Here is a 10,599-nt window from a genome sequence, read left to right as displayed (position 1 = left end):
GTGTGTGCACGCATTTGTGGGCTTTCACCCTTTTAGCTTCTTTTTCTCCTTCCCTTGATCTCTTTCAGAAAAATACTTCTAAAAGATAATTTATTATTATTATTATTATTATTATTATTATTATTATTATTATTATTATTCTCAGCAAACAAAAAGAGAATCCTACTTCTCCTCTAGAGTAGAAAGTAGAAACACTGGAAACGAAACCTTCCAGGATATTGCCGGCAAGAGAGAAGATCTTAAGGTAGTCTAGGGAGGATAGTTCCACTGAGCTCCAGGTCATCGGTCTTCCTTCCCTGGGCCTCTTTAAAATGCCTTGGAAAGCTGCATGGCATGCTGCTGGTGCTGCCCTGGGAGAGAAGGTATGCATGCATGCCTCTACTTTGGAATAAAACAGCTTTAAGTTGCATTAAACCCAGTCTCCTTCTCTGGTGCTTTTTAATCCAGGTGTTAAAGAAGGTTATGGAAGGGGAACCTGTGGGAAGTTCTCCACCCATAATGGTAGGGTTATTTCTTAACCCCATTGCTGACACACGGGCTCCCTTGAAGGGAAGGCTCCCAGGGAAAAGGGGGGCCTTGTAAGTTCCCAATTGCCACTAATGGGCCAAAAAGAACTGTTTTTTTCAGATGAGGGAAGAAAATGCCCATTCAGCAGAGCACCCATTTTCAGGAGGCACTGGAAAACTGATATGAGGAGCTTTCAGTATCAGACAATCAGAAGCAGATAGTGATTCCCCTGAAATGCACAAGCCTAATAATAATGTTGCCTAGGTGGTGGGAATCCAATAGATATGGTTGCTTTCAAGCATAAATCTCATCTGATAATTTGCTCAGTTCAGTTTAATCAATGATCTGTATCTCTTCTCTCCTGTTTCCCCCTTTCATCCTGACCAACATGTACAATGTTCACTTACCCTTGTTAAAACTTAGTAAAGGATAATGTGCATTTCAACTAGAGAAAAATGATCCAATGCAAATGTGATAATTTGTGACTGACTATAAAGCTCCGTGTAGAAATCTTAATTAGAAATGCTTTTGGAACATCTAACCATATTTTTAAACTTTATAAACCCAAATAACAACATTTCTTTCTGATTTCCACTCACTATCAAGCAACATGATCTGCAATAAACAGTGGGATATAAGTTAAGTGAATAGTATATTTTTCAGAGGCCATAAGTAGGATAGAAGCCATAGACTCTGCTAGCCGTACCTTTTTGCTCCAAATTTCAATCTCCCCAACTCCCTGAAAGTGTGTGACTGACTGGCTATGATGAATTGACTGGCTGACATGGAATAAGGAACATTTCATATATTCTACTGCCTTTGGCACCATAAACTCAGTTATGTATTTACTTAGTTTCCTTCTTAGGAGGGAAGAAAGAAGCTGACTAAATACACAGACCCTATGTCACCACCCTATTTCTTTCCTCCATTCTAGAATAGAATAGCTTTATTTGTCATTGTGCTATTGCACAACAAAATTACATGCCTTTCCCCTCACACACCACAAAACAATACCCCCATCCCTCCACACTCCACCACCATCACCACCACACAGCCCTCAATGGCAGGACAAGACACTATTTTTTTTCATTCATTATCAGAGAGGCAGGATATAAATTCAATAAATAAATATCCGAAATCAAATCTTCATTTGCTTTTCAGATCTTTTTTATTTCTGGACTGTCAAAGATTTTTATACCTTTTTCGCAAACATAGCCAAAATACAACATGCAAATTAACAACCTCATCACAAAGAGCTATATTCAGTGGCATGCACTGGTTTAGGCCAGGTCAACCATGGAGCCCACCAGCTCCCATCATACAATATCGGCATTGCTCCATGGGCAAAGGAGGGTGGAGCCAGCACATACCACCACCACAGCAACATGGGAGGCTTCCAGTGTTCGGACAGGTAAGTTGGACCAGAACCGTTTAGGGCTTTGTAGGTCAAAACCAGCACTTTAAATTGGGCTTGGTATCATATCGGCAGCCAGTGGAGCTGTCTTAGCAGGGGGGTAGTACGCTCCCTGTAAACCGCCCCAGTTATTAGTCTGGCTGCCGCCTGTTGTACTAATTGGAGCTTCCGGGCCGTCTTCAAAGGCAGCCCCACGAAGAGTACATTGCAGTAATCCAAACAGGATGTAACCAGAGCGTGGACCACAGTGGCCAAGTCAGACCTCCCAAGGAACGGGCACAGCTGGTGCACAAGTCTCAGTTGTGCAAATGCTCCCCTGGCCACCGCCGAGACCTGGGGCTCCAGGCTCAACGATGAGTCCAGGAGAACCCCCAGACTGCGAACCTGTGTCTTCAGGGGGAGTGTGACCCCATCCAACACAGGCTGTAACCCTATTCCCTGTTCAGCCTTACGACTGACCAGGAGGACCTCTGTCTTGTCTGGATTCAATTTCAATTTGTTGGCCCTCATCCAGTCCGACACAGGCTTCGAGTAGAAATGCTACTGACAACCCATTGTCTCATGGTAGCAGGTAAGTTCATCACCACAAAACACTAGTAGCAGGGTTAGATATTTGGCTATAGCTAATGCACACACACATATTATGGGGAAGGGGTGGTTCTGAGCAGAAGCTGAAGGCATGTCAATACAAGTTTTAATTGGACAATTCTGCCAAAAAGCAGCATATTTATCTATTTATCTGTCACTCATGTAGCCCCACAAACTGAACCTGCTACATGGACTGGTGTATCATGCTAAGTCTGATTGTCTGATTCCAATATGAGGAAAATAGATGCCTTCTTTGTGAAAATATTTTGAATCTGTGCTAGCAGAATACAACTGGGTAATACAAGTAAGCATATTGCTGAAACAAGGACAGCCACTCTGTCTGGTAAAGTGAAAAGAAAATGTACATTTATCATCTCATGAAAATCATCTCAATAATAAGAAAGTAAGTAAACAAAAGAATTAAGTTTGACTTGATTACAGTAGCCCCTATAGTCGACTCCTATGCATGGGGAGTTCGGTGCCATCTCTACGCGGATGACACCCAACTGTACTACTCTTTTCCACCTAAATCCAACGAAGCCCCTGGGATACTGAAACAGTGTCTGTCCGCTGTGTTGGTCTGGATGAGGGCGAACAAGCTGAGACTTAATCCTGACAAGACAGAGGTCCTCCAGGTGAGTCGTACGTCTGATTGGGGCATAGGGTGGCAACCTGTGCTTGACAGGGTCGCACTCCCCCGAAGGCGCAGGTCTGCAGCTTGGGGGTCCTCCTGGACTCGGCGCGGACACTTGAGGCCCAGGTGTCGGCTGTGGCTGGGAGGGCCTTTGCACAATTAAAACTTGTGTGCCAGCTGCGACTGTACTTCGAGAAGACTGATCTGACCAGGGTGGTCCATGCCTTAGTTACCTCTAGACTGGATTATTGCAACGCGCTCTACGTGGGGCTGCCTTTGAAGACGGTCCAGAAACTGCAATTAGTACAACGCTCGTCAGCCAGGTTCTTAACTGGAGCAAATTACAGGGCACGTTCTACTTCCCTGTTCAAGGAGCTCCATTGGCTGCCGTTTATTTTCCAATCCCAATTCAAGGTGCAGGTCATTACCTACAATGTTTTGAACCATTATTGTGTTTTGTATAGCTCATTACATTACCTACAAAGCCCTAAACGGTTTGTGACCCACCTACCTTCGTGACCGCATTTCCCCTATGAACCTGCATGATCTCTTCGCTCGTCGGGGAGGCCCTCCTCTCACTTCCACCACCCTTGCAGTCATGGTTGGTGGGGATGAGGGAGAGGGCCTTTTCCGTTGTGGCCCCCTGGCTCTGGAACTTGCTCCCCAGGGAGATCAGGCAGGCCCCTACCCTCCTCTCCTTTCGGAAGAGCCTGAAAACATGGCTCTTCCAGCAGGCCTTTGACAACTGACCTAGCAAGATCGACCTGTTGCCTTTCCAATAATAGTCCCGTATTTACACCTTTTCCAGCACTTGGAAGGCAATGGCAATTTGGATAATCCACCCCTTTCTGATGATTTTGACATAACTAGCACTTTTGGCCCAGGTTTTTCCAGATTTTATCCAAGATTTTATCTTTTGTCCTTGTATGTGATTTTTTATGACTTGTTTTTATTGTTGTTTTGATCTGTTTTATTGCTTTGCTTTTATTGCTGTTGACTGGGCTTGGCCCCATGTAAGCCGCCCCGAGTCCCTTCGGGGACATGGAGCGGGGTATAAAAAATAAAATTATTATTATTATTATGGGGGAGATTAGTGACAAAAACTGGGGACAAGACTGCATGAGGCTATCCTTTTTCTCAAACAATGGGAACAAAGATATATTATCTTCTTGTAAATACAGGTAAGTAATTTTAGCAGGCTGGAAGAAAGCAAAACGCTTGAGTGTGTTACTCTAAGAAAATACAGTATGGCTCCTGTATCCATGGGGGATACATTCCTGGACTATGTGTGGTCACAAATAGGTTGCAAACCCTATTAAAATTAAGAACTTCTGGCCCAAGAATACCGTAGAGCTATCCTGGAGGATGCAGAAAATGCATAGAAATGACGTATTTTGTCAGACATTGATAACTGAAACCACAGATATCAGTCCCATGGATACGGGGTTTGAACTATACAGACAAAAAAACAACAACAAAAAAACAGTCACCCACTGCACTCTCCCATAGATTAATACACAATTTCATGCTTTTTTACTCCCAGTGTTGTCATAACGGTGCTTTGTTATAGTAGTTTTCTGTAAGAAATAATGAAATAAATAATGATTTGATTATTTGGGCTTGAGTATGTTCATAGCTTCTAAGACAAAAGCAGTGTTTGTATTTAATTCAGACACGTGCAACCTTGCATGGGTTGCATTCATATTGAAGTGCCATTATGCAGACAAGTACAGTTTCAAATAAAGCCAAGATGAGTCTTTTATTCATGTCAGCTTCCTTTATTTAATTAGTTTTGTTGTGTCGTGCAATCACAGGGCTCATAATGAACATCATCCTGGCGATTTCCCTGAATGGTTTTGAGAACATGCTCCAATAAACAGAGATTTAGGCATGCTAGAGTTTAATACAATGACCCTGGAGAGAGGAGTATTTTATTTCAGTAACCTCTTCGGCAGGAAATTGGAATCTGAAAAGCTGAACACTTATGAAGACAGCATCAGGAACTGTAGATGAGAAAAAAAAGACTAAAATTGGAGAAGCATGCAGCAGGAGGGAAGTTGGGGAGATCTGAAGAAGCGGATTGTGGGAAGGCATTGAAAATAATTTGGATATCAAAGGAAAATCTGTTGCTTTGGAGAGAAAATATGTGTATCAGAGAAAAGCTTCCTGGCCCCATCTTTTCCTTGTTCATCTGCCCCGGCGCTATTGTTTCTTTTCCCCTGCCAGCTTGGAGGATGGCATGTGGAAGAGTAATCCCTGTGCAAATGCCATTCTTGTGGAATAGTAACAAAAATAGCAGGAGGAGCATTTTGTACACACATTTTAATCTACCATCACTGTGGAGATGTTGCAAGCACCTGTTTCATTATATGAGGTACTGATTCCTTGTATTTCAGTTTTGCAATCATGTGTTTCATTCTAAAGGTCTTTGATGCATCAGATTATAATTGGGATAATGTCAACATGCAGCCTGAATCGCATCCTTTACATGCAAATCATGGCTCGGCATAGTTTCAGGGTAGAAAAGAATTACTTTGGGATAAAGGTAATCTTACAAGACCCAATTATCTTCTGACTTTATGGAAAACATTGTTTTAACTGAAATGAAACTAGAAAGGAGAATTCAGCATCTGGCTTGTTTATAAAATTCGATCTGCCAGCTACATAGTTTCAAAATCAAATGAAGCTTTTACAAAATTGATCAAAGAACTGTACATGAGTTTGTAGTCCTTAAACTCTTCTTTTTGAAGATATTTTCAATAGCAAATATTGCTGATAAATATTTATTAGGAAAATAATCTAGTTTTTAATTAAAAGTGTATTAACTGTTTCCTACAAAGAACAGTGGCAAAAATCCGTTATGCCATCTCTGAAAATAATAGCATAATTACAAGCTAATTACATGACCTCCTTCCCACCTTCCTTCTTTTCTTAAAACACAGTAATGGCCTTGTAGATTAAAGTATGCCAGAGTACTCCTAGATTAGTACTCATTTGGCAGTGTCAAGCCAAATGCCACTAGGAAAAGTCTGATGGACAAGAGGAGTATAATGAAAGAGCAACTAGCTCTCTTTTGATGATGAAGAAATGCACATATTGGACTACAGCTGATCCTATCTCCACACATCTGCATGAATAGGATGACTTGATAGATACATGAAAGAAAGAGAGAGAGAGAGAGAGAGAGAGAGAGAGAGAGAGTTATCTAAGGTATAAAAATTTGTAGAGGTCACTACCACCATAACCTGTTATGCCAGTTAATTCCATAAATTACCGAGGTGTTCCCTAAAGATACAGCTATTTCTAATTAGCCTGAATTTCATTGATGACCACAGGACCTACAGTTTGGAAGGACAGAGAACAGGGTCCATCATTTTTCACCATATAAACTTCTTTGGGCTGTACAGTGCTATGGAAGCTGTGTGCAGAATTTATGGTGGAGGTAGGACCTGACAGACTCGACATAGATAGGGCAATTTTCCCCCATTTCTTTTTTTTTTACCTACCAATTAAAAATGTCCTTCCATTTGACTTTCTTGAGACCTTTCCTGGAGCAGCAATAGCAGCAAAACCTGCCAGTCATGCACAAAGAGCTTCTGTGTGGAGACATTTACTTCCATGTGAGAAACTATTGCGAGAAGATTATGCTATTCAGTGATAGCACAGCTATTCTCCACAGGAAAATTAGGGGGTCATCTTTTTTTTTTTAATCTAAGCCTTTCCCTACCTAGCTAGTTTAAATTTACCCAGCCAGTTTTAATCACAAATTTTAAACTTGCATCTTATTATTAATATCTGTTCTGTGTGTTTTAATATGTATTTTGTATAAATATGTTTTAATATGTGTACTTTGTAGAATGTTTTTAAATGATTGTGTGTGTTATACCATGCCCCAAGGCATAAGGAGAGGCGGGTAAGAAATGAAATCATTATTATGATTAGCCTACCCCCACACTCCCTCAAAAAACTGTATCTGAAAGGGAAGTTGCTAAGTCAGTACTCTCTGAGTTTCCAGGATATACTGCCCCATGGGAGAGTTAGCATGTCCCTATCGCTTCAGCTTACAAAGCAGAAACATTGTTTATGTACACAGGTATCTTCTTCCAATATCCCAATGTGTATTGGTAATTTTGTAACAGTACTTCTTATAAAAATAATGTCACTTCAGAGAGGTCTCTCTAGAGGCATGACATTTTAAGGCATTCCACCCTTGTTTGCCATTTTCAGGCCAGAACTGAAACTAGTGGAAACTGCCTTTTCTTTCCATTCAAGGAACAAACAATCCATTTATTTCCAAATGAATTATTTATTAGTACAGAGTTGCTTATTATCATTTTGAAAACAGGTTCCTAAGTGCTGTTGCTGAAAATGAGAGGTGCATGTCCAAGAGTGCTTGATTTCAAAGATGAGGGGCCTAGTAGGGTGTGTGGCTTTCTAGCTTCCCACAAGAGGTTAATACAGCCCCCCACCCTTTGCAGTTGTTCACCTTTGATTTAAATTGTAGCAATTAATTATTTCTAAATTTCCTTCCCATACATATATTACAACATGCAATTTTATATCAGCAAATAATATATCTGGTAGTACAGTAGAGTCTCACTAATCCAAGCTAAACGGGCCAGCAGAAGCTTGGATAAGCGAATATCTTGGATTATAAGGACTGATCAAGGAAAAGCCTATTAAACATCAAATTAGGTTATGATTTTACAAATTAAGCACCAAAACATCATGTTATACAACAAATTTGACAGAAAAAGTAGTTCAATACGCAGTAATGTTATGTTGTAATTACTGTATTTACGAATTTAGCACCAAAATATCACGATATATTGGAAACATTGACTACAAAAATGGCTTGGATTATCCAGAGGCTTGGATAAGCGAGGCTTGGATTAGTGAGACTCTACTGTATATATTTTGTGATATACTATCATATGGAAATCTTGGGTTTGTGATGCATTTCCTCTTCTTTCCTGGCAATGTATGTGGACACTCTAACATCCTTAATAGAAGAAACACCTTCATCTTGCTCACATATATTGCTATTTTACAATTCAGAATAGAATTGTAACATAAAGAGCCCAATAGGAAGCATCCATGGACAGGCCAATAAAAATCAGTGAAGCCCTATCTGTGTACACCAAAAGGCAGCTCTGGAAAACTGGGAAACCATCGGGAACCACTGGTAATGTAGGTATGGCAGATAGCCAAGGGTGAGGGAATGGCACATTTAAATGTTCCTCCAATAGATTTAGCCAAGTTAATTAATATGCATATTGTTTACTTGATGTATATTAATACATAGCAAGTCCATAAGGATCATTATCATCTTTACTTATAATACACGTTTTTCTTTTCTTTTTCTTTTTGCTAAAAGTTGCATTCAGGAAGGTTAGAACAAATACTGAGAGTATTTGCTATGAATACTATGAGAGTATTTGCTATGGTAGCTATGAAGGAGCTGCACTGAAGTGTAAAGATAAAGAATATTAAAGTTAGGAATGTCCATGCTATCGTATTTCCCATTTTTATGTATGTGTATGTGATACTGTGGACTGTTAAAAGACAAATAAATGGGCCCAGGAGCAAATCAAGCTGGAATTCTCCTTAAAAGTCAAGATGACTAAACTGAGACTGTTGTACTTTGGACATATCATGAAAAGACATGACTCACTAAAGAGAGAGAGAGAAAAAAAACAATAAAGTTTGATAAGGTAGAAGGTAATAGGAAAATAGACCACATTCCAGATGGCTATCAATGAAGCCAGTTCCCTGAACCTGCAGGACCTGAGCAGGATTGTTTATCACCTTATAATGAGAAATTTCCCATTTCAGCCTCTATTCAAAAATGGAGGGGCACTGAGTTCATCATATGAGTTAATCTACTTCTGGCAGTCATGTAGAGCCCTCAATGGTTGAAAAGACACAAAAGTGTCCTGAAAGGAGGGAACTTAGGCAATCAACATCATCACATTTAGAAATGCCCCCTTGTCATACACTTAAGCCCCTTTTCTAGCATGGAGAGGCATGGAGCTCATCACATGTTTCAAGATTGAAAAAAGGCTGAAATGTCCTGGAAGGAGGGAACTCTGAATATAGGCCAGCAATTGTGTCCAGAGCTCCAACCTTTTATCACATTTTACTCACATCTTTACAACAGAAAAACAGGTTGTGATGGGAACCATCAAAGTTTTCTGTCTTGTTTCATTGCCCAACCTTCAGCAGTCTCTTATATCCTCTGGGGGTCGATGCAGAATAGGATCCCATGGAAAGTAGTGGTTTTGGGGTATTGTTGTTTCTCCTGATTAAAAACAAAAAAGTAACATTGACCTTGTAATGAATGTAAGATGAATGTATTGCCAGCTCTTAAGTTTCCATGTGTGAGTGTGATGGAGAGGCAGAATGCAAAACAATGATGTAAGAGGGGCAATGCTCTACCTTAAAGGGACGGTCACATGCTTTCCCATCTCAATGTGATGAGGTGGTATGACAGGTGACTTGGGGGCTTTTCATTCATAGGGACACCATAAATCAATGTCAATTTTAACACAGTTAATACAACAATTGAAGAAGGATATCTTCATACAAAGTAGCTGCTGGCTCAGTTTAAAAGCCCTGTTGTGATCCTGAATAGAAAGAATAATTGAAGAGCAATCCTGAGCCAGTCCAAGAGAGACTGTCAGGAGGTGATGCAAATGAATGGTGTAGAAAGCTTCAGGTCAAAAGCTAACTACAGACCGTTGTCAATAAATACAGTGAGGTGAAAGGAATTTCATGGGATGTGTGATCTTTTCTGGACTCTGAGATGCAAAATGGAACAGTTGCTGGGGGCAACAGCCCTGGCCTTGGCAACAGTTGCATCAATACAAATGCACTTTAATCTGTTTATTAAGCTAATACAATCAGGAAAAAATAGACAGGCATTATGGTGCTAAATTCATAATTCTTCAGGTTGCATAGCAACGAGATGTTGGGTATATATTAAACATCCTCTCCCTCTGAAATGGTTCAAAAAGCACTACAAGGATTTTTAAATTATATGTTACCCTTGATTTGTGAGCAATAAAGTAGTAAAACACTGGTGCACTTGTTGTTATGTGCAACTTGTTATGTTATGTTTTGTGCTATATAATACTCTGTTAAAAAAAAAGCAAGGGCTGGTTTACTATTAGCAATGGTTATGGTATGCATAATATTTCAACTGCATATTCTCTTAGTTGGTATCTCTAAAGTGAAAGCTCCCCCTCCCCAAGTTAAGTTATTACCAAGGTCAATGCTGTCTAGCCTTGGCCATGGTCATTTTAAATATTTAATCAAAATATTCCAGTATAAAATAATAAAGAGCCAAGCAAAAGATTCATAAATGAAAATATGTGAATGAATAAAATATTGGCATGTTACAGGTGAAAAGAAAATATACTTAAAATTTTAAAAGTCTTCTTTATTTCATTTTTCT

This window comes from Anolis carolinensis, chromosome 4 (assembly GCF_035594765.1).
Source record: "Anolis carolinensis isolate JA03-04 chromosome 4, rAnoCar3.1.pri, whole genome shotgun sequence".
Taxonomy (NCBI): Eukaryota; Metazoa; Chordata; class Lepidosauria; order Squamata; family Dactyloidae; genus Anolis; species Anolis carolinensis.
Note: the sequence above shows the minus strand (reverse complement) of the source record.